The sequence below is a fragment of the Sus scrofa genome, chromosome 7, assembly GCF_054392235.1.
Source record: "Sus scrofa isolate SSC_HxYL_T2T_F1_AM1 chromosome 7, Sscrofa_HxYL_maternal_Yorkshire_Landrace_v2.0, whole genome shotgun sequence".
In the NCBI taxonomy this organism is placed as follows: Eukaryota; Metazoa; Chordata; class Mammalia; order Artiodactyla; family Suidae; genus Sus; species Sus scrofa.
Window position 1 is genome coordinate 116,433,249 of NC_139389.1, and position 24,967 is coordinate 116,458,215.

Consider the following 24,967-nt stretch of genomic DNA (forward strand, 5'->3'; position numbering starts at 1 on the left):
CCCTTGAGCTATCATAGACAAAAGCACTGTATAAGTTTAATGTCTACACCATAATGATTTGACTTACATGTCATGAAATGACTACCATAATAAGTTTAGTGAACATCCATTATCTCCATATAGATACAAAAGAAAAGAAAAAAAATTACCCTGTGGTAACTCCCAGAATTTACTCTCAACAAATTTTTATGTGTAACATACAGCAATGCTAATTACTTTTGTCACGATGTACATTACATCCTTAGTACTATTTTTCTTATAAGGAGAAGTTCATTCAATTCCTACTCTTTCCACCCTCCTCCTCTGGTAAACTTTGAATGTTGATACTCTCAAGTTATTCTCCATAAAATTGTATGAATGTGCCTATTGCCTCCTGCTCTTTCTAGCACTATGTCGCCAGTTTTTCTTTATTGTTTTGTCAATCAATAGCTGAAACAATGATACCATGTATTTTATTCCAATATTTTATTATAAAAATTGTCAAATGTGAAGAGTAGCTAAAATAATTTTATAGTATAATACCCATATAACCACTACATATATCCTAACCTTAACATGTTACTATATCTGCTTCACATTTTTCTTGATCTAGCCCACTCTCTAAAATACTATGTGGTTTTATTTTGCTTTTCTCTTATTATGAGCAAAAGTGAGCAATAGTATTAAGTTTCCTGTAAACTGCTTTTCCATATTCTTTGACTGCTTTTGTATTGAGCTGTTTGTCTCTACAATCTACCTACCTCTTTATATGTAAGGTAACTTAGTCTTTTTCTGTGCTGTGATTTGCGCATGAATGTTTTTTGCCATTTGTTTGATTTTTAAATTTTTTGCCATGCAGAATTGAATTTTGTTTTTATATAGCTTAATCTGTTAATCTCTCATTTACTGTTCTTCATTGTTACGTTCCAAGCAGAAAAATTTCACCTTTTGGAAGCTGTAAAGTAGTCCCCATATGGTTTATTCTTAAGTTTCGTGCTTTATTTTGTTTTCTTTTTAATTTTATTTTATTGGAGTATAGCTGATTTACAATGTTGTATTATTTTCAGGTGTACAGGAAAGTGAAACAGTCATACATATAAATATATCCATTATTTTTCCCATAGAGGTTATTACAAACTATTGAGTAGATTTTCTTGTGCTATACAGTAGGTTCCGTGCAGATATACCCCATTAAATTTTCCAGCAGGTGCCTGACTCCATTCCAGCTGTCCCTGGAGTGCAAGGGAGTTGCAGATACCCCATGAAACCTGCAAGCAGGCATCAGAATTTGTTTGGGATTAAGGTATACATGTTCGGTCTGCAATATTTATTTTACTATAAGATTAGAATTAGAAATTCAATTTTCAATTTTTCAGGATGTTAATCCACTCATCCCAATATATTACCAAAAATTTATTAACTTCTCTTATTAATAAATTTATATTTATTTAGGTATATTTCTAGATTTTACTTCCCCTTCCATTAAGGTAACATCTTCTACCTGCTTAACATTTGACGCTATGAACATTATTTCTTTGTGTATGACAAAGTTGATCCAGCAATTTCTCAAAATTGTTTACTATTTTTAGAGATTAGCAGTATTTTTCTTTATTTTCCCATTAAACAATTCTTCACCAAAAAAACTTTTTTCATCTTCCTTTTATTTTATCCTCTCATTGCTATTTGTTTCTAAGTGTGTTAGCAAATACTTTCATGATAATATTAAATAGTGATAATATTAAACAGTAATAATATAAAAATCCTCCTTATTTTCTGGCTTTATCTGGAATGTTTCTAGTATTTCTTCTGTTGCACATTATACTTCTTTTTGGATTGATATAGCCACATCTTCCATAGATAGATAGACACATAGACACATACATACATAAATATATACACATAATTAATAAATATATAGATCATTTTATAAATTACTATATGCTTTTATTATAGATATGTACCTATTATCATACAGCTATATAAACTACATATGAGTAAATATAGTAAGAAAATATCTAAATAGTCAAGATTTTAAAGTTTTCCTAAAAATCAAGATTTGCTACTGAATTTTATCAAGTATCTTTTCTAAAATCATGGAAATAAGCAAAGATTTTCAAATGAACCTATTAATATGTATATTATACCAATAGATAGTGTTCATTTCTGAAACAAGCCCTACTTGGATAGGGTATGTAATTCATGTAACTTGCTTCAAGACCATGCCTTACTGTTTATTAAGAATTTTTATGTCAGAGTTTATAAGTAAAATTGGTCTCCAATTTTCTTTTTGTTTGTATTATCTCTGCAATATTTTTTTAGAAGACACTCTTTTTTCTACATTTTACTGTCTGAAATAATCTAAATACACTTCAAGATTTTTGTTCCTTAAACTTTTGAAAAAATAACTGGGTAAAAATTATAGGCATCTTAATTTCTCTTCTACTTCTTCTTTGGTAATGATTTAGAATTTCTACTTCCCATAGAATAAATTTTGGTCATTTCTATTTCTTTGAAAATCATGTATTTCATACAGATTCTAAAACGGATTTATATAAAGCTGAGAATAGTGTTCATAGTGGTGTTTTCATTTCCCCTGGACCTTTGTAATTCTACACTATCCATTTTCTTTCTTTTCTTGTTCCCTTTATTATTATTTAAAGATTCATCTGTTTCTCCCCCTCAGTGAACCAGATCTTGGATATTTGTTAGTTTTATTTATTTATTTATTTATTACTTTCTATTCTTTTTCATTTCTGTTTTTACTTGCATTATTTCTCTATTTTCCTTTCTTTAGTCTTTTTAATTATTTTGTAAACTTGAAGTCTGATATTTATTTACATTATTTCAATCTTATTAATACATGCATTTAAAACTCTTCACTTTTTCCTTGTTTATTCTTCCCATATGATCTGATTTAAAAACGTCTCACTTATTATCTGTTTATTCATATTAGCCAATTATGGTTTTAATTTTTATTTGAACCCAGTCATGCTGATGTTTTAGATTACATCTTATTTTTTAATTACCAGGTAATAACATTTTAGATTTTTTTCTTTTTATTTCCAGTTCTGTTAAGAATTTCTAATTTTACTGCCTTGTGAATAGACAATACTGGCCAAGCAATCAGTCCATTTCTGAAATTTATTAAATATTCATTTTTAATTTAGTACTATTCCTTTCAAGTCTTTTCCTCAAGGGAAAGGAATTAAGCATGTTAATCTAAAATAAATATCTGACCACCTAAAGAAGAGAAACCTCTGAAGTACCGCTAAGGAAGAAATTATTGAGAAAATTCTCATCAGGTATTTCTGCCAAACCAATTGCAACCAATTGCGCACAAGGAGAAAGTAAATATGGCTGGACTCTCACTAAGCAGTTACAAGGTGTCATTTAAAACATCAAATTCACAACCACCCAAAGACCTTCCCGGAAGTGAAAGTCATCATCTATCTGGAGATGTGACTTGACTTTGATTTCCAGACTTCTTTTTTTTCCCACTTAAAAAGGCACACTTCACTTGTGAAGCATGACACTATAGGACAGAGTTTGATTTCCCAAGATCAGAAAATATTTATTGTCTCCTTGTCATTCTGTCAACTGTATCTCATTCCTTGTCTCAGTTTGATAAGAAAGAAATAAATAAGAACCAGGGGATGATAAATAAAGGTGTGATACTTTTCTCTTTTGTATCATCAGCCTTGGCTGTAATGGTCTAAGATAATGTTTTGTCACCTATTTTAACTAAAACTCTGAAATCATGCTCTCCTGATTCACTATCCCACAGCATAAAGCAGTTTCAAACCAAGAGTGATAACAATAAATGTGGGAAAAGGTTTAAGGCAAATTTAACATGCTGTTCCCTATATGTGTCAAGATTGCACACTCACACACACATGTACACAAACACTTGATATGAACATTCACTTCTAACCACCCCCAGAGCACACTGGAATTATCCTGGTTACAAGAATTCTAGAAAGAGCTGGGAAAATACTGTTGATCTTACTTCCTAAAGGAGGTCTGGGCATTAATGTTAGTACCAAGAAATAAGGTTAAAATTTCTTCAAAATCCGGTTCAAGGGTATTCCCTTTTGTTGGCATCCTTTTCATCTTCATGTTAAATGGGAGCTGTGTATGGCTAAAATTCATTCTAATGAAGAGTGAAAAAACATATCAGTGATATTTAATCTGGAAAAAAGTTCAAAGATTGAAGACTGTTTTCCCAAATTTGAAGCTATTTTACATCCAAGTATGTGCTCCTTCAACTTTACTTCCTGCTAAAATGAATACATTTCCCTAACCCTTTGGATGCACTGAATTCCCTTACTCCCTATGGAAACTGACTATGTTTTTGTAAACTTAAAGGTCAAAGACAATCCAAAATCTTCTATCTTCTTCTTAACCAAACAAAAGTTTCCCATGACTTACATAAATACAATAAACATTTATTGGGGAGAGTTTCATCCTGGGGTTTTAAAATTTCTCATGTAAGATTTTATTAGTCTCATCATTCACATATTGCAATGAAGCAAGATGATTTCTCTGGGAAATTTGCTCCCAGTGAGAGCACAATTATTAAATATCATCATCAATGATAATAATTAAACTTTATTACCACAGTTTCAACCCTGTCAGAGCAGGCTCCCCAGAGGAGTGACTGCATGTGAGAGGCTTTTAGAAAGAGTGTAGTTAAGAGTATGGTGTCAAAACTAATGGAACATCTGATAATGGGACATTGCCTGAGAGCCCGAAGAATGTACTAAAGCCCTCTTTGGACAGGTTTGCAGTGTGATTATGTTCTGTTCTTTGCTGCCTTTAACCAATGTTTGAGCAAGAAAATCCCTTCCCAATTAGGAATAAGGATGCCGGAAATCAAAGGTAAAGCAGGTTGGAAGGAAGAAGGAAAAAGAGGGGTCATTAAGAGAGGATGAATGATAGTCACTATCATTAAGAATCAACTCAGTACTGGGCACCTTTTCTCTTATCTTTAAGACATTTATTAGGAGCTAAGTGGGGGCTTATAGATAATTTACCGGAAACCCATTTAGCTAATAATTGTTGAAAGTATATACAAAACCAGGCCACCCTGTCTTAAGATGCATGCAAAATTTTTTTTCAACTGCACCATGCTTCCTTTTATTGGTAAGAGGTAAAAAACATATGCGAAGGAGAGAAATGAGCAAGAATCTGTTTACTCAATGTTGGTAAATATTTGGCTGGAGTTAATTTTAACTCAGCTGCTTAAAGTACACAGTAATTAGCCTGGCTGCCTTGAGAATAATCTTAAATGAGGATGCCTGGACTAAGATTGTTAAAATGCATAGAGGTAGTCACACTTGTGTAGTTGGCAAGTAAGACACCAGGTGAACAGAGAAAAGCAAAGTATAGTTTTGTATGCTGAAAACTTAAAAATAAAACTCACCAAGCTTACGGTCAATGGAAAGTTAATCCAGCCTGGTAGAGTCTTGGGTGCAACTTCTGCCTTTGGATGCATAGGATTTCACATGATCACACAAGTTCAAAACACAATAATCATATATTTACGGTTCTTGCAAAGGATGCAGAATGTAAAAGGCTTCACTTCCTTTGGGGTATTGTGCTTAACCCTCATTGTTTTCCTTTATCTGATTTGAACTCTCTAAAATTTGAGAAATAGTTGGCTCTATATGTCACCCAGACACAGATATTGGTACCATTCCTGGAGAATAAACCAGGAACAAGTCAAGCATGAGAAAGCTTCGGCGAATGGAAACATTTTTCATGACCATAAACGTCAATTTTTCTACTATCGGTCTAATTGGTTGAAATGGAAATAAATACAGGGAGATATAAATAGTTTCTTGGAGGAAAAATCCAAAATAATAACAGTGGAAGGAAGTGGCTATAGGAGGATATAGAAGGAAGAGGTGGGACAAAAAGCAAAGAGTGAAAACATAGGAAAAATGCATTGACTTATGATTCACGATATGATGATTTAAACATCTTGAAGAACTGTAATAGGGTTGACTTCTAAACCACTACTCATTTTGCGTTTTCATTAACCAATCTGACATTCCACATAAAAATAAAGCAGTTTTAACTGATTGATTTATGTTGTCAATGCTAAGTCTTCATGCCATCTCCTCAAAGTTCATTTTAAAAAGAAAAATGAGGAGAAAAGCTTGGAAAAATAAGGGGAAGAGTGCCTCAGAAGAAAAGTTGAAGATTTACTTTATAATATGAATTCAAAATTTCAAATAGTCATTAATGGTGGGCTCAAAACAGGGACCCATGAGGATGGTTTCATATCTAGATGAGGACACTCTTATCTCTGTCCTTCTTAGTTTTGTTTTCTTTTCTTTTTAGGCTCACACCTGCAGCACATAGAAGTTCCCAGGCTAGGGGTTGAATCAGAGCTACAGCTGCTGGCCTAAACAATAGCCACAGCAATACCAGATCCAAGACGCATGTGAGACCTACTCCACAACTTGCAGCAACACCAAACCCTTAACCATCTGAGCAGGGCCAGGGATCGAGCCCACATCCTCATGGATACTAGTCAGGTTCATTACTGCTGAGCCACAACAGAAATTCCCTGTCCTTCCTTTTTTTGAACTCAAATAGTCTCCCAGACTTGAAGTACTTCACATGCACACACAAGTAATCCTTCATTGTGCTTCAAGTAATCTTGATTTACACTGGTGTTAGAAATGTATATTGTTTATAACATAGGTTACTAGGCAATTCTGTTATTTGTGAACTGTGTGGTAACCAGAGAAGAAAGATTTAATTCTAGAGAGAAAATTGCCCAAAGATGAGGGTTTAATAGCAAGAGGAGAAGAAGAAAGAAGACCCCCCCCCCACACACACACACATCTGGATAAGACTGGTTCATTAGACATTGGACCATGGAGGCATCTGCTTTACCCTCCAGCACTTCGTTCTATCTTAGTCTGCTCCCGAGTCTTGCTTCCCATCCTCTGCTGCCATTACCTCTCTCTGAAGGCAGTGTGGGCTGCCTATCTGTTTCTAGGAAGATTGAGGTTTCACCTTGGACAGTGATCCTTTTGCAAAGCCAATATCTGCTTCTGTATCTCTTTCCATAGAGTAATGATTTTTAAATTCCCTTGGATAAACTTTTTATTGCTAGTGCCCAGTATTTAAAAACGTGTTATGTACCAGTGAGATCACAATCTGGTTCTGTTCTCTAGATGGCATCTATTTTATGAGACTAATTGCCTTTTAAGGAGGCTTGTCCTTGGGATGGTATGACACATAGTTTCCATTAATGTACTAGACTTCAGTGATCATCAAGAGATAAAAGACTCCATGGTGAGAGCAGCTGAACTCTATTTACAATGTGTCAAAACAAAGGTTCCTAAAGCTTAACTCTAAAGTTGACTTGCTGAGGCTCCTCAGAAATTTTTATCAATGGCAGAAGGAAGGAGCAGTGAAGCTGCTGGAATATGTATTCTACAAACTCCAACTAAAGTAGAGAATGGCTGTTTTCCTGTAGAAGAAGATATTCCATAAAGCTAATGAAGCTTAAGTACAGGGATCCTCATTTTGCTGAGGTCCTTTCTGGGTTATATAAAAATCTTTTAATTTTTAATTTTGCATTCTTTATAAATTGCGTCTCTACCATGATCTGAATATTTAGGTCCTTCCTGAAATCCTAACCCTCAAAGATAATGGTATTAGGTGGTGGAGATGCTTACGTTATGAGGGTAGAACCTTCATAAGGCGGATGAGTGCCCTTATAAAAGAAGCTCCAAAGAGATTCCTAGCCTCTTTCACCACATGAGGACAGTGAGAGAGGGTATGGACTATGAAGCAGGAAGTAGCCCTTCACCAAAGGCAACCGTATTGGCAAATTCATCTCAGAACTGTAGAAATAAATTTCTGTTGTTCTTTATTTTTTGGGGGGGGGGGGCTTTTTGCTATTTCTTGGGCCGCTCCCGTGGCATATGGAGGTTCCCAGGCTAGGGGTCTAATCAGAGCTGTAGCCACCAGCCTACGCCAGAGCCACAGCAACGCAGGATCTGAGCCACGTCTGCAACCTACACCTCAGCTCACGGCAATGCCAGATCATTAACCCACTGAGCAAGGGCAGGGACCGAACCTGCAACCTCATGGTTCCTAGTCGGATTCATTAACCACTGCGCCACGACGGGAACTCCTCTGTTGTTCTTAAGTTACCTAGTCTGTAGTATTTTATGTGGTATTTTAACTAAGATGGTCTCCAAAATTATGTAAGTTGCAAGTAGGGTTAACAGATTTAGCTAAAAAAAAATAAAAATAAAAAAAAATCAAGCAAAAAAAAAATCCAGAATATTCATTTAAATTTGAATTTCACACAATGGATACTTTTATATCATAAGTATATTCCATTAAATATTCATTATGTATTATTTAGGGATATTCCTATATTAAAATATTACCCACTGTGTATCTGACAATATTCAAGGCCTTGGTGAATCAGGAATGACCAAAACAAGCAAATCCTCTTTCCAATCAAATTTGTAGACAAAAAGCCAATAAGTAAAATATACAATATGTCTAATGTTGGCTTTATTTTTATTGACTGACCTAAGATAATGTGTTTCTCTATAGGTATAAGATAGAGGGGAAGGAGAAGAGGAATAATTTTAGAAGAAATACAGAGGCAGTATGAAAAGTAGAATTTTTCTTTAATTTTTTTTAAAGTTTGATCTACAAAAAAAATGAGAATAGAGAATTTGCATATACCCCACACCTGTTTTCCTCTATTTTATATGCATATCCATAGATATTTCTAAATGTACCCATATGTATCTACATTAAGATAAACTTTGAACTGATGTCTCCAACTCTAGCATAAATGATGCTAGCCTCCTTTTGCTTACGGTAAATTCCTATTCCAACAATGAGAACTCTGGCTTCCACTAGCTGTCATTCATTTACTTACTTTTTTCTTTTTAAAAAATGTTTATTAAAGTACAATTGATTTATAATCTTTCTTCAATTTCTGTTTTACAAGAAAATGACTCAGTCACACATAATTCCCTATGCTATACAGTAGGACCCCATTGCTCATCCATTCCAAATGTTGCAGTTTGCATTCACCAACCCCAAAATCCCTGTCCATCCCTTTCCCTCCCCCCCTCCCTGTCCCCCTGGCAAGCACAGGTATGATCTCCATGTCCAGGATATGTTTCTGTTTTGTAGATTGGATTATCTGAGCCGTATTTTAGATTCCACATGTAAGTGATATCATATATGATATGTAGTATTTGTCTCTTTCTGACTTACTTCACTTAGGATGAGAATCTCTAGTTCCATTCATGTTGCTGCAAATAGCATTATTTTGTTCTTTTTATGGCTGAGTAGTATTCCATTATATGTATGTACCATATCTTCTTAATTCATTCATTTATCAATGGACATTTAGGTTTTTTCCATGTCTTGGCTATTATGAATAGTGTTATAATGAACATAGTATTGCACGTATCTTTTTCAAGGAAAGTTTTGTCCAGATATATGCCCAGGAGTGGGATTGCTGGATCATATGGTAGTTCTATATCTAATTTTCTGAGGTACCTCCATTACTGTTTTTCATAGTGGTTGTACCAATTTACATTCCCACCAACAGTGAAGGAGGGTACCCTTTTATCCACACCGTCTCTAGCTTTTATTATTTGTTGACCTGTTAATGATGGCCGTTCTGACTGGTGTGAGGTGGTACCTCCTAGTAGTTTTGATTTGCAATTCTCTGATAGTGATGTTGAGCATTTTTTCATCTGTCTGTTGGCAATCCATGGGTATTCTTTAGAGAAATGTATATTTAGGTCTTCTGCCCATTTTTCAATTGGGTTGCTTGTTTTCTTGTTGAATTGTATGAATTATTTATATATTTTGGAAATTAGGCCTTTGTCTGTTGCATCATTTGCAAAGATTTTCTCCCATTCTGTGGGTTGTCTTTTTGTTTTGTTTTGTTTTTTATGGTTTCCTTTGCTGTGCAGAAGCTTTTGAGTTTAATTAGGTCCCATGGTTTATTTTTTTTTTTAATTGACCTTATTCTAGGAGGTGGATCAAATAAGAGGTTGATGTGATTTATGTCAAAGAACATTCTGCCTATGTTTCCCTCTAGGAGTTTAATATTATCTGGCCTTATATGTAGTTCTTTAATCCACTGTGAACTTATTTCTGTGTATGGTGTTAGAGAGTATTCTAATTTCATTCTTTTATATGTAGCTTTCCAGTTTTCCCAGAACCACTTATTGAAGAGACTATCTTTCTTCCACTGTGTGTTCTTGCCTGCTTTGTAATAGATTAGTTGACCATAGGCACTTAGGTTTCTTTCTGGGTTTTCTATCCTGTTCTGTTGATCCACATTTCTGTTCTTGTGCCAGAACCATATTGTTTTGACAAGGATGTTCACTTTTACCTTTACCATTCAACATAGTTTTGGAAGTGCTAGCAATGGCAATCAGAGAAGAAAAAGAAATAAAAGGAATCCAAATTGGAAAAGAAGAAGTAAAACTGTCACTGTTTGCAGATGACATGATACTACTAGAAAATCCTAAAGACACTACCAGAAAACTGTTGGAACTCATCACTGAATTTGGAAAAGTTGTAGGATACAAAATTAATATATAGAAATAGATTGCATTTCTATACACTAATAATGAAAGATCAGAAAGAAAAATCAGAGAAACCATTCCATACACCATTGCATCAAAGAATAAAATACCTAGGAATAAACCTACCTAAAGAGACAAAAGACCTATAAAAATGATATCATGCATTTTAATATGCTTAGAAAGCAGAGTTTTGATATATATTTTTCAGAAAATTGTAAAAATAGAGGGAAACCAAATCACAATAAACTCCAGCTTCCAGAATTTCTAACATCTGTGAAAGTAGAGAGGTGGCAAATAATCAACTCAACAGAAAATTTTGCACATTTCAACCTGTGCTGAGACAAAGTCCTAGTAGATGGAGAAAAAGGAAAATTAATTATATTTGCATAACAATGGATGGCTTAGCTAAAGTAATTTGGTAGGTTAAGAATGGTTACCCAAAGTTTTATTTGCATGCTTAGAAAAGACTTTCTCTTAAGAGAACTCCATGTTATTAGTGCTTAGGCTGGGGTTAACCTTAGAATGATATTAGTATCTATGGAACACTTACTATGTGTCAAGTGCAGTGATAAGCCCTTTATATGTATTTTTTTTTGTTTTTTTTTTTTTTTAGGGCCACAGCCATGGGTATATGAAGGTTCCCACACTAGGGGTTGAATCAGAGCTACAGCTGCTGGCCTATGTCACAGCCACAGCAATGCCAGATAAAAGCCACATCTCCAAACTATGTGGTAGCTCACGGCAACGCCAGATCTTTTAACCCACTGAGCTAGGCCAGGGATCTAACCTGTGTCCTCATAAATACAAGTCAGGTTCGTTGCCAATGAGCCACAAAGGGAATTCCCCTTTGCATGTATCCAAACAAGCAAAACACTGAGACACCCTGGGAGGGAGGCCCCATGATTATCCCCATTTATTATTATCAAAGCTAAGTAAAAGGAGTTCCCATCATGGCTCAGTGGTTAACGAATCAGACTAGGAACCATGAGGTTGCGGGCTTGATCCCTGGCCTTGCTCAGTGGGTTAAGGATCCGGCGTTGCCGTGAGCTGTGGTGTAGGTGGCAGACGAGGCTTAGATCTGCCATTGCTGTGGCTCTGGCGTAGGCCAGCAGCTACAACTCCGATTAGACCCCTAGCCTGGGAACCTCCATATGCCACAGGAGCAGCCCTAAAAAAGGCAAAAAAGACAAAAATAAATAAATAAATAAAAGCTAAGTAAGAGAAGAGCTTAAGTATCTCATCTAAAGTCCACAGAAATACCCGGCAAAGCTTGCATATGAAATCCAGCAATTTGACTGCAGAATCTTGTTTCTTAATCATTTCATCCTATCACCTAATTCACACAGTTTATCCCATCATAAATCAAGAGGAAAAGATGGGAAAACAATGAAAGGTAAAACTTTTCTTGAAAATTGAACCATATTCATCTCTTGAAAGAAGACTGTTTCCTTTGTGTGTGACAAGAACCCATTTCTTTGTGATTATAAAAATCTAGAACTTATAGATGTGGAAAACTCTCAGAAATCATCTTGATTTTTTTTCATTTTTTAAATGAAGCTCTTTAAGCCAGAGATATTTATTATCTTACACTCAATTTGATAGAGTCTTGGAGTGATAGCTGTAACAGGTCTTCAGAGCTAGTGTCACATCCATGATTGTCATTTTTACTGTTAAAAAATTGTAAATTAAAAATATTTCCTTTTTCGTTTTCCTGGTCGACCTGTCATTTTTCATCCCAAGCCTCAAAGTGCATTAATGAGAGGGTAGGACCCAGGATTCTACTTGCATTGTTCATCTTTGTTACATCAGGTAAATGTAAACAAAGAAGCCATCTGTGTGCCTGCCTGCCATCACAGGCCCCTAGGCTAATACTCTTTCCATTTAAAAAGAAATTATCCTCTTCCTCCTAAAGGAAGTCATGTAAATCTAACTAGCAGCCAGTATTTCTGTTTTCTTTCCCAAGTGACACAAGTAGCAATGCCACAGTAATTTGGTCTTGATTACTACAATATCAAAAGAAAACTCTTGTGAATGGGGTTGCTTTCTTCCTGAGAGATCTGGGGGGGAAGGTGATAGCTTTTTAATTTCTTGGTTTGCACACTGGTCTCAATATGAGACCAGAAAATGAAAGGGAGGTAACTGGAAATAATGCATGCAATTATTTTGTTATTAAGATTTTATTGGTGTAGCTGGGAGGGGGAAAGTAGCTAAGAAAACAACGCTCAACTTAATTCCATTTCATAGCTTTTATAGCATCTGATAAATCTTCCTGGGAAATAAATAGCAGCAAGAGATAGTGAACTGGGGAATCCTTTCTGTTTGTTTTGTAAATGAAGAAAGTAGATTGGAGTCTAATTAAAAGCCTAATATAATTAATGCAATTTTGAATGCGTCTATCACTAGATATTAATTATCTTGTAGTCACTAGACTAGATAAAGATGGTGATATAGTTCTTCATGATTAGTGTGGGATACATCTTCTGAGTATGAATGCTGGTAAGATAAATTGGTTACCAAACCAAATATGTTTTCCAAAAACCAGATAGCTTCATTAGTAGTCGCTTAAGGGGGGAAAAGTAGGTGGAATCTGCCAATGAACATGTTTTTTTTTTTTTTCCCCCTGGCCAAACATCAAATTTATGAAGAAAACTAAATTCAATAGGAAAAATACGCAAATAAAATTAAGGCCATAGGAGAAAAAAAATGTCCTTTATTGGTAAAGAGAAAGAGGACTTCATGTTATGGCTCCGTGGGTTACAAGCCTGACTAGTATCCATGAGGATGCAGGTTTGATCCCTAGCCTTGTGCAGTGGGTTAGGGATCCAGCATTGCCCTGAGCTGTGGTGTAGGTTGCAGATGCAGCTCATATCTGGTCTTGCTGTGGCGGTAGTGTAAGCCAGCAGCTGCAGCTCTGATTCGACCCCTATGCTGAGAACTTCCATGTGTCATGGGTGCAGCCCTAAAAAGAAAAAAAGGAAAGATATGTACCTGCTATTTAAACAAAGAAGCCATTAGACTGAGGTGATTTTAATGCCTTGGCACCTTCATAAGCAAACCAAAACCTAAGCCTATAAATGCCTCAATGTTTAAGAAATATAAACCTGAGAGCAACCAACCACAGTCAATTAAGCGTCCCCAAATAAGGCAACCACTTAAGCCAATCAAATAATTGCCTTGCTTTGTTTCCTTTTCTTCTCTATAAAGTCCTTCCCTGTTGGTAGAATGTTCCTAACCTCTTCCAGTTGTGCTGCCCAAATGGAAAAAGGTTTTGCCCTAACTCAGCATTTTTAACATGTTTTTAACATAACCAACTGGTGGAACTTTTTTTTCATTTCCTATCATTTATTCTCACCATCCTGAGCTTTCATAAGTCATGATTTCATTTTGACAAGAAATCCTCATAATCTATAAATCAAAGGGTAAACATCAAGCAAATGTCTCATGTTTTAGAGTCCCTTCTATTGAGCCCATCTTAGATTTTAAGAATTGCTTTTAGAGGACTATTTTAATTTAAAAATATTCTAGAAGTAATGCGATACAGTGTGCTAAGTTCTTTCTGTATCCTTCCATATTTCACAATCCTGTGAGGTAGATGGTATCAGAATACATTTTACAGCTGATAAAGCTGATGAATTAGAGGTTAAGTAATAGACCCAGAGCACTGGGTACAGAAAATTACAGATCTGGGATATGAATTGCAGCATCTGTAATGCCAAATGTCATGATACTTCCTTACTTCTATTAAATGTTAACCAAATATTTTGCCAATTAATAAAAGAAAATGTCTCAAATTTGTATTACAAGTTATCATAAGATACTCTTATAGGCCTAAAATAACAACATTGCAGGAAGCACAAATCTTTTTAACATGTTATATTTTTATGCAGTAAAGCTTGATTTAAAAAAAAATTATATCTAGTCACTTAAGATGGTACATGATGGGAGATAATGTGAGAAAACTGATGTGTATATATGTGTGACTAGATCACTTTGCTGTACAGTAGAAATTGACAGAACACTGTAAACCAACTATAATGGAAGAAATAAAAATCACTAATAAAAAAAAATCCTGAAAAAATGTGATTCTCCCCACTGACGAGGAACAAAATTATCAATGTCAAGACTCTAGTGTTTTATGTACGAACCTTTTAACATCCTATCATGTTTGTTAGCCACACTGTTCCCTTACTACTGTCCCCATGGTAGCATATCCTCACTTTCCGGATGGGATGAACATGGCTGGGGAAATGAGGGCATATGTGTCACTTCTGGACTCCAATTCTGCTGCAGTAGGCCACCACGTCATCCTATTTCAGAAAGTACTCTGGGGTTGGGGCTCATGATCAGATGCATTGTTATTATTTTTCAGTAAGAACTAGCTTTTCTTTGGCTTATTTTCTCCAAAGCTGATCCATCAGAAGCAGTGGCTTGGCTTTCATTTGCTGACTTACTATGTATGACTCTAAGAGACTGACTCCAGAGGTCTATGTGTTCCACTTTTTTCTTACGGAAAACATTAATACTTAAGAATCAAACATTCATGGCTGACATCAATGATAGAACTGAATTCCAAGAGAACATAAATCCCTACAAGAACAATGGAAGTAAAAGCACACAAGGAATAGAAACAGGTGTTCTCGTGCCTATGTTCTTTCACAATAAAGCTTATTCAAAAATGATCTGTGTGTTGGCTTGGCCCTCTAAAAACTCAGTGTACTCAGACATGACTGACTCACATCTTTGTGTGTCTGGGCTATAGAATACCATGAGCCATGAAAAATAAAAAGGCTCTAGTATGTATATTGGAATGCTAATGCTGCATAACAAAGCAGTGGAAACTTCAGTAATATATCACAATAAAAACTGATTTCTGACACATCTGCAGGATTCATCATGAGGGTGTCTAATCCAGGCTGTGTACAACTGGGCAGCTAAGCTTTACTTATCCCTTATCCTGTCTCTGAACCCAGCAGGCTACTCCAGGCATGCCCATCTCTTCACCATGGCAGAAGCACAGAGCGAATCCAATTGTACAAGTACTTTCTTTGAAAGGACCTTATCTAGTAGCATCATGCCTGCTAATATTCTATTGCCAAAATGAGTCACATGATTAAGTCTAGACTCATGGGCATAGAAATATATTCTACCACTTCAAGGGTCGCAAAGTCACCCAACAAAGTTAGCTTTACAGGGAGGGGTGAAGAATTGAGGCCTTTTATGCAATTGATTATAGCAAGAAACAAAACACATAAGCAGCTAAAATGAATGTAAAGAGTCAACAGTAACTTTAAAATTGTTCCCCAAATAATTTTTAAGTCACTCTATAATTACAATGATTCATTATCATCATATGCTGTTTTGTCAATTGTAACTGTGTAAGGTTGCAAATTACTCATGCAGGTACACAGAGAAAGCATAGGTACTATGCATTAACTTTGCCTCTGGTTTTGCCTTATTTTCTCTACTTTCACCTTCTTCAACCCTCCCTTAAAATGTTATTTTGCTGTTTACTTCTGCAATTCACTCAGGAATGAGGTAACATATAGACTAATTACCAATATGAAATCTTAGAATCAAAGTCAAAGTGGGAAATAAAATAAGTGTATTATCTGGTTTCTTCCACATTTTGTAGAGATATAACTGAACTACAAAGAAGTAATATGACTTATAAAGATTTAGATGAGACTATTTGGAAGAAAAGGCCTTTAATTAGTGATCTAATATAATTTCATATTTCAGTTTCATTGGCTAGGTTGAGGATAAAGAATCCAGTTTGCTTTACCATTTTTTTTTTTTTTTTGGTCTTTTTGTCTTTTAGGGCCATACGCAAAGCATATGGAGGTTCCCAGGCTAGGGGTCGAATCAGAGCTATAAATGCTGGCCTACACCAGAGCCACAGCAATGCCAGATCCTTTAACCCACTGAGCGAGGGCAGGGATCAAACCTGCTTACCCATGGATGCTAGTCAGGTTCATTAACCACTGAGCCATGACGGGAACTCCATGCTTCACCATTTTTTCTTATACTCTATCATATATAACTATTCATCTTTACTTAAATATGTACCAAATTCATGAACTGAAAAATATTGATTATATTTTATTGCTTGTTATTATCAACACAATTATAATATTTTTTCTAGCTTTAGCCTAGAGCTGCTTTTCTCTGTTTAACTATAAATCTGGAATTGTGGATAAAAACTTTGTCGAAATACTTTGGCTATATAATAAATGTACTTTTGCCCCTATATGCTCCCAAAAGCTAAAATTAAGATCTAATTCTAAAAAACAGGTATTTCCTGGGACTATGACTGAATCCCAAAGCCACTGGAATTCTAGTATTATAAGAACCCCAAACCAAGAACCAAGGTGTATAGTGATTTCACCTGGACAGGGCACAGGGATTCTGAAAAAAAACAGGATATTCATAGATAGCTCCAATTATTTGCCTCAAAGACAAATAAAAACAGTAGCTGTTGAAATAATGGTGAGAAGTATGGTTCTGCGTTTTCCCCCATGACTCAAAACAAGCATTTACATTATTTAGATACTCAATGTCTCTTCTGATTTATGGTTGCCTTACAATCTGTGGAATACATTTAGTGTCCCCATGGAAGCAATTACACATGAAACATCAACATATATTTATTTAGTAGACAGTGTTTTCATAGGTCCCTGCAGTGTATTTTAACAGTAGTGGAAACTGAAATTTGGGGGTAATGTGTTTTTATCTATCTTTCAGATCAAAGAAAATTCAGTACTTGTAAATTTTAGAAATTGAAAGTTTTCTAAAGTTGTAAAGAGTTGTAAAGTGGTAAAAATTAATTAAAAGTATTAGGGTGTGGGGAGTTCCCATTGTGGCTCAGCAGTAACGATACCAACTAGTATCCATGGGGACATGGGTTCTATCCTTGGCCTTGCTCAGTGGGTTAAGGATCCAGTGATGCTGCAGTGTAGTTCGCAGACGTGGCTCAGATTGGCATTGCTGTGGCTGTGATTGAAGGCTGGTGGCTACAGCTCTGATTCGACCCCTAGACTGGGAACTTCCATGTGCTGTGGGTGTGGCCCTAAAAAGACAAAAACAATAAAAATAAAGATAAAAGTACTGGGGTGTAGAAGTAGTAAGTAGACCTGGGTCTTACTTTCTGTTTTAGTATTTTATGTGACAGAATGCATATAACATTTACCACCGCGTCTTAACCATTTTTAAGTAAATGATTCAGTGATATTAAATACATTCACATTGTTGTGCAATCATCTCCATTGATCCCAAAAATGTTTCATCTTGTAAAACTGAAACTCTATACCCATGAAAAAATAACTCCCCATTCTCACCTTCCCTTCCCCATCAGCCTCTAGCAGCCACAATTATACTACTGTCATAATGATTTTGACTATTCTAAGCACATTATATAAAGGGAACAATACAAAATTTGTCTTTTAATGACTGGTTTATTTTACCTAGCATAATGTCTTCAAGGTATATTCATATTATAGCATATTGAAAGTTTCAGTCCTTTTTTAAGGCTCAATAATCTTCCACTATATGTATATATCACATTTTTTTTTACTTATTTTTTGATGACCACTTCATGTGCTTACAGTTTTAGCTATTGTAAATAAGTCCCTATGAATATAGGTGTACAAATATCTCTTGGAGACCCTCCATTCAGTTATTTTGGGTATATAGCCAGAAGTGTAATTTCTGAATCATATGGTAATTCTATTTTAACTTTTTTTAAGGGAACTCCATTCTCCACAACAGCTGTACTATTTTTCAGCCCCACCCATGAGTGAACATGAGTTCAGAGTTCTCCACATTCTCCAGGACACTTAGTATTTTCTGTATTGTGTTTGTTTTTATTTTTTTGCAGTATCCATCCTAATAGATAGGAAGAGGTATCTCAATGTAGGTTTGATTTGCATTTCCCTAATAATTAATGATGGTGAGCATCTTTTCATGTGCATTTTGACCACTCATATATCTTCTGTGGAGAAATGTCTATTAAAATCCTTTGCCAATTCTTTAATCTGGTTATTTTGTTGTTGTTGAGTTTTAAGAGTTCTCTATATACTCTAAATATTAGTCTCTTACCATGGGTTTTGCAAATATTTTCCCATTTTGTTAATTGCTTTCTTATACCAGGGATAGTGTCTTTTGATCACAATTTTTAAAAAACCATCATGAAGTCATTTTGTCTATTTTTTCTTTTGTTACCTGTGCTTTTGTTATCATTTTGAAGAAATCATTACCAAATCCAATGTCATAACGCTATTCTCCTGTGTTTTCTTCTAAGTGTTTTATTGTTTCAGGTCTTACATTTAGATCCTTGATTCATTTTGAGTTAATTTTTGTACACAGTGATAGATAAATGCCAGCTTTAATCTTTGTATGTGGATATCACGTTTCCCCAGCACCATTTGTTGAAAAGGCTGTCCTTTCTCTATACCATGGTTTTGGCATACTTGCAAAAATTATTTGACCAAATATATGAGGTTTATTCCTCAACTCTCTATTACATTGTGTATATATATATATATAAATGCCAATACCACATTGTTTGACTATCATAGATTTGTAGCAAGTTTTTTAATCAAGAATTGTGAGTACTCTGGTTTTGTTCTTCATTTTCAAGACTGTCTTGGCTATTCAGTAGAGAATTGAGAATGCATGTGAATTTCAGGATGCATTTTGCTATTTCTACAAAAAATATTATTGGGGTTTTGATAGAGATTGCACCAAATCTGTAAATCTGTACTGATATTTGAATGATATCAAGTCTTCCAATGCTTAATATGGGAATACTTTTTATTTATTTATGTGTTTTTAAGATTTCTTTCAGCAATATCTTATAATTTTTCATTGCAAAAATTTTCTACCTCAAGTTAATTTCTATGTACTTTATTCTTATTGATGATATTGTAAAAGGAATTGCTTCTGTAATTTTCTTTTCAGATTGTACATGGTTTGTGTGTAGAAATGCAATTGATTTTTATGTTTTGACTTTGTAACCTGATACTTTGCTGAATTCATTTATTGATTCTAACAATTTGGAGTTTTTTTGTGTGTCAGGGCATGGAAATTTTAGGATTTTCTACATAAAAGATCATATTATTTGCAAACACTGATGATTTTGTTCCTTCTTTTGGAACTTGCAAGCCTTCAACATATTTCAAAATTCCCAAAGAGTTGTATCAGATGGATTTTGCCAGTAAAATCATTGTCTAGATAGGAAGACAAATTCCTAGTGCTTCCCTATTCTGTTGTCTTTCTAGTATCTCAGTATACTTAATTTTTATATTTAGTTTCCAAAACAATTTAAATTTTAATATAGTCTCCCAAAATGGAAGTTGACAATTAAGCATATTTGTATGAAATTCATGGCTAAAACAATATTTATTACACAAATATCCAAGGCATCAATTTGAAATGTTTTAATTTTTAGTTATTCACTTGATAATAGAAAACTTCCTTAGACATCCTTAGAATTCTATACATCTAAGTAAAATAATACAGCTAAAAGGGGGATTATCCTAAAACAATTAACATCTCTATATTGACAATGTTCACTTTCTCTTTTACAACGTAGAAATTTTTGATTATCCAAAAAAAAAAAAAAAAAAGCTTAGTTCAAATAGAAAGAACATTTAACTATTCACTGGTCTTAAGGTCTTCTTTAAATGCATTTCCCAAGAAGGTAGATACTCAATTGGTATGCACTTCAGGCTATATATTGCCTGGAAATTTTCTCCCTTCTCCTATTTTTCTCACTACTATAATCAGTTCTATAAAGTTAGCCCATATGCTAAAGCAAGAGGTGTTACTAACTACCTATGAAACAAACTTGCTTTGATATACTCAAATTTTGATTACTAAGAAACCAATGAAGAAATTACTGTTTGAAAGTGCATTAAATGTTTCAGGTTCAAGATAAATTTTATTGCATGAAATTAAATTAAACTGTAGTAATCCAAGTGACAATAGGACTGATTTGCTACTTTCTAACAATATTAAAAATGTTTTATTCATAAAATTTCAAGATATGAACAGTAATCAAACAGTCCAGAAATTATCTTGTATATAAAATTTTTGACAAGCAGTTATTTACAAAATAGCTCCAACTGGTAAACACAAGAACCAGAGTAATTCAGTTGCTAAACTTTCATAAATATGATATAACCTTAAAGTTCAGCAATAAATATTCTTTATGAATAAAGAGAACTGAATAAGGAATGTAAGTGTTTATATCCTTTGTACCAATAATTCAATTTCTAAGAATAAAATCCTGGGAGGGGATAATATTTTTTTTTCAGAGATTTATTCACAGATAAATCAAGACTATTTATGCTCAATATAAATGCTTATTTCTAGAGGAAACATTTAAATAAATTGTAGCCCATCCATACCATGGAATACTATGCAGCTATTAATATGATAATTGTATTTTTATTTTATTTATTTTTGTCTTTTTAGGACTGCACCCATAATATATGGAGGTTCCCAAGCAAGGGGTCAAATCAGAGCTGTAGCCACTGGCCTACACCATAGCCACAGCAATGCCAGATCTGAGCCATGTCTGCTACCTACACCATAGCTCATGGCAATGCTGGATTCTTTACCCACTGAATGAGGACAGGAATCAAACCTGTGTCCTCATGGATACTAGTCAGATTCGTTTCTGCTGAGTCATGGCAGAACTCTAGATGCTTATAACTTTAAAGAAACATAAAAATCTTACGTTATTATTATAAGTGAGAATGAAGGGTACACAGTGTTATGTGTACAATGACATTATAAATTGATGCATAATACACAGAGTAATATTTTTGATAGTGATTATATTATAAATAATTGCTATTTTCTTTTCATACTTCTCTATATTTTTCAATGAAACTATACTATACTTTTTTTGATATTTTGAAAAGTGTTTTTAAAAACCTCATCATTGAACATCTACTAAGTATAACGAACTGAATATATGCTAAAAGCTTAACCTTAGGGAGTTCCCATCGTGGCTCAGTGGTTAACAAATCTGACTAGGAACCATGGGGTTGCGAGTTCGGTTCCAGGCGTTGCTCAGTGGGTTAAGGATCTGGGGTTGCTGTGAGCTGTGGTGTAGGTTGCAGATGCGGCTTGGATCCCCTGTTGCTGTGGCTCTGGCATAGGCTGGTGGCTACAGCTCTGATTCGACCCCTAGCCTGGGAACCTCCACATGCCGCAGAAGCAACCCAAGAAAAGGCAAAAAGACCAAAAAAAAAAAAAAAAAAATCTGTAGAATTGGAGAATGCTTGAAGAATTACCCTACAAGCAAGGGAAATTTTATTAGAAAGAACTTACTCACCAGAGGCTAACACCACCAATCACAGAAAAAAAAGGATGGTAGAGTCAAACCTGGAAAGAAGTATAATTTATCTAAATCTTTCTTCAAGCTTCAAAAAGGATAGTAATTAATTCAAGGATTGTGAACTAAATATGTCTCCTAAGTGTAAAGTTAATGAGAATTAGTTTTTTCCCTTGTGATGTTGGGTCTAATGCCATGAATTTTATCAACATACAATAAATAATAATTATTAGTAATGATTCTACATCTTCAGTGAAATATTATTCTACTCCACAATTTTTTCAGTGCCTACTGTAAAACTTTTCTGTGACAACTAGTGTTAATCTATTTTAACTTATTGTAAATGAAATATCATAAATTGAGAATGACTAATGGCTTCCTTAGACCGTGGCTTTTATATGCAAGGTCATATCACGGCCATTGTTTTCCCTGGGTTTAAATATTTACTATTACTCTCAATTTTTAATCCATCTTTCTATACATCTTCTATGAAACCAATGAGAATAAAATATCATTGAAATCTGTTTTGGACAAAACATTCCCCTGCACTAATGTCAGGGCATAAAAGGAAAGCTGTTATTTATATCTTTGATTAATAAAATGTAAGGAGGCTCTTTCTGAACATTTTAACTGTGTAGCCAACATTAAATTCCATTATTCAACCATTATTTATTGCTGTGTGCACATGAAGAAGGACACTTTGAGTTTAAGACTAGACAAAACTGTACCTTCTTAAATCATAAACTATCTGTCAATATATTTGGGTTTTTCTCACATATCTCCCAAGTCCTCAATTACGAACTCTGGACATTTGCATTTCCTATAGCTCATGGTATGATTGGAGAGCAAGGACATTTGGCTTCAGATTATAATAAAATATTTGAGGTCTATTTAAGTGTCTTGCGGATGCTTCCAGGGGAAGGATAACTCTTCCAATTGTATTACATGTTTTAAAATGCTCCAATAATTTAATTATATTACCTTCGAGAAATAATCCCACCTTAATTTCATCCTTAATATATTAATATAAGTTATTAATATACTGGCCACATCTAATAAGAAAGAATTTCCTTTCTAGATTGCTATTAATAAATGGAGATGCAGCCCTATATTTAATAATTTTGAAAAAACAAGTGAAAAGTGATTTCCCCTTAGCAAGCCTTTAAGGTCTGCAAGGTTCTTTGAAAACTTAATGCTTCTTTACATAAGAGAAAACAATTAGATTAAGTAGAGTTGAAAGTAACCAGGACTAGCTTAGTACCAGATAGAGTAGTGCAATTTTCCAGATATATACTCTAGTGTCTACCTTAGACAGCCATCCTTCATATTAGCATATAAAAACTGTGGGTGATTCTGATGTGTGTGTGTGTGTGTGTGTGTGTGTGTGTTATTGTATTAAATATTTTAGCATTTTATAATAACTATATTCTTCAGAAAACTATTCATAAAAGCCAATCTAAGATTACAGTCTACTAAGGGCAGAAACTGATATCAATTCAGATATCCAGACACTCATTCATTTCCTGGGTTAAGCTCTATCCATTAGTCATTATTCTGTAAATGCATATTAAGTCATTTTCCTAGATACTTTAGCAATTATCATAAAATTATATTTAGGTTGGGTTCATAACTGGAATCACTGAAAGGTTTTCCCCCTTTTAATGTTATTTTTTGATACATGAACAACTGAATCATGTTGAGTGAGACTGTCCATAACAAACAGCGATGCAGTGCTTTTCCAGTAAAGTTTTCATGAAGTATGCAGCTTAAATATTTGTCTCAGTTCCCACATCTTAAATGGGGTAAAAAACTTCACCCCATCATTATATGTCTTGTCCAAACTCTGGGTTTATTTCAAGTTTCTGTTGTGCCCTTTGCACTGGCCTCTGCACAGACGCAAACAAAAGAAAGTCTTAGAATGTCTTTCTTTAAAAAAATCAATTAGAGTAGTGGCATCACTTTTTTGTCCACTTTCTGCTTATGTTATAATCAGACGGCTGAGCCAAAGCTCCCTTTTCTGAATACGTCAAATGAAATATATTTAGGTCATTCTTATTTCTTCATAGTGTGTTGGAATAAATCATACAAGATTGCAACCACCCTCATTTTTGAACGAGGGCTCATTTAAGGTGGAGCTAATTATGTATTTTTCTCATAATATTCTCTTCATGTAATTCCATCAGACTTGTATTGAATGCCTACTGTGTATTATTCACTCTGCTTATGGAAATCAAGCATATACGCCTAGCTTTCAAAAATTTCATATTTTAAAATGTGAAATAGAAAAGAAATAAACAAATAAAATATTATATCATAAGTGCAACAGAAGTATGCACAGGTGCCAGGAGAGAGAAAAAGCCTATAGGACCTAATGTCATGTCTGTGACAGGTAATTGCAGCACTATTTCTCATTCTTTTTTTTTTTTTTCAATTTTCTTTCTTTTTTCTGTCTAAAGGAATTAGAGGAGAAGGGGATTATCAAATATGTACTAGACAGGCAAGGGGATAAGTGTGTGTAAACTTATCTGAAAAATATTTGTTAAGAGAAAAAATCATAAATGTAAATATTAAAATAATAACTGCATTCCAGGAAAGGTCATAAGTATCCACAGTCATTTATTAAACCACATGGAAAAAGCAAACCCATTGAGCTCCAGCCTTCACTGGTGCCTCTACAGCCCCTATGTAGCAATTCAACATGAAATGCCTTTCCTTTCTTGTCTAGAGTACATTCAACAGAAATTTCATTGAACTGTCCCATAGACAACATGAAATAGAAAATCTGGGAGTTCGCGTCGTGGCTCAGAAAATGAATCTGACTTGTATCCATGAGGATGCAGGTTTGATTCCTGGCCTTGCTCAGTGGGTTAGGGATCCAGCATTGCCTTGAGCTGTGGTGTAGGTCACAGAAGCAGCTTGGATTCTGTGTTGCTGTGGCTGTGGTGTAGGCAAGCAGCTGCAGCTCTGATTCAACCCCTAGACTGGGAACTTCCATGTGCCACGGGTATGGCCCCAAAAATAAATAAATCCAAGCAAAAGCTCTAAT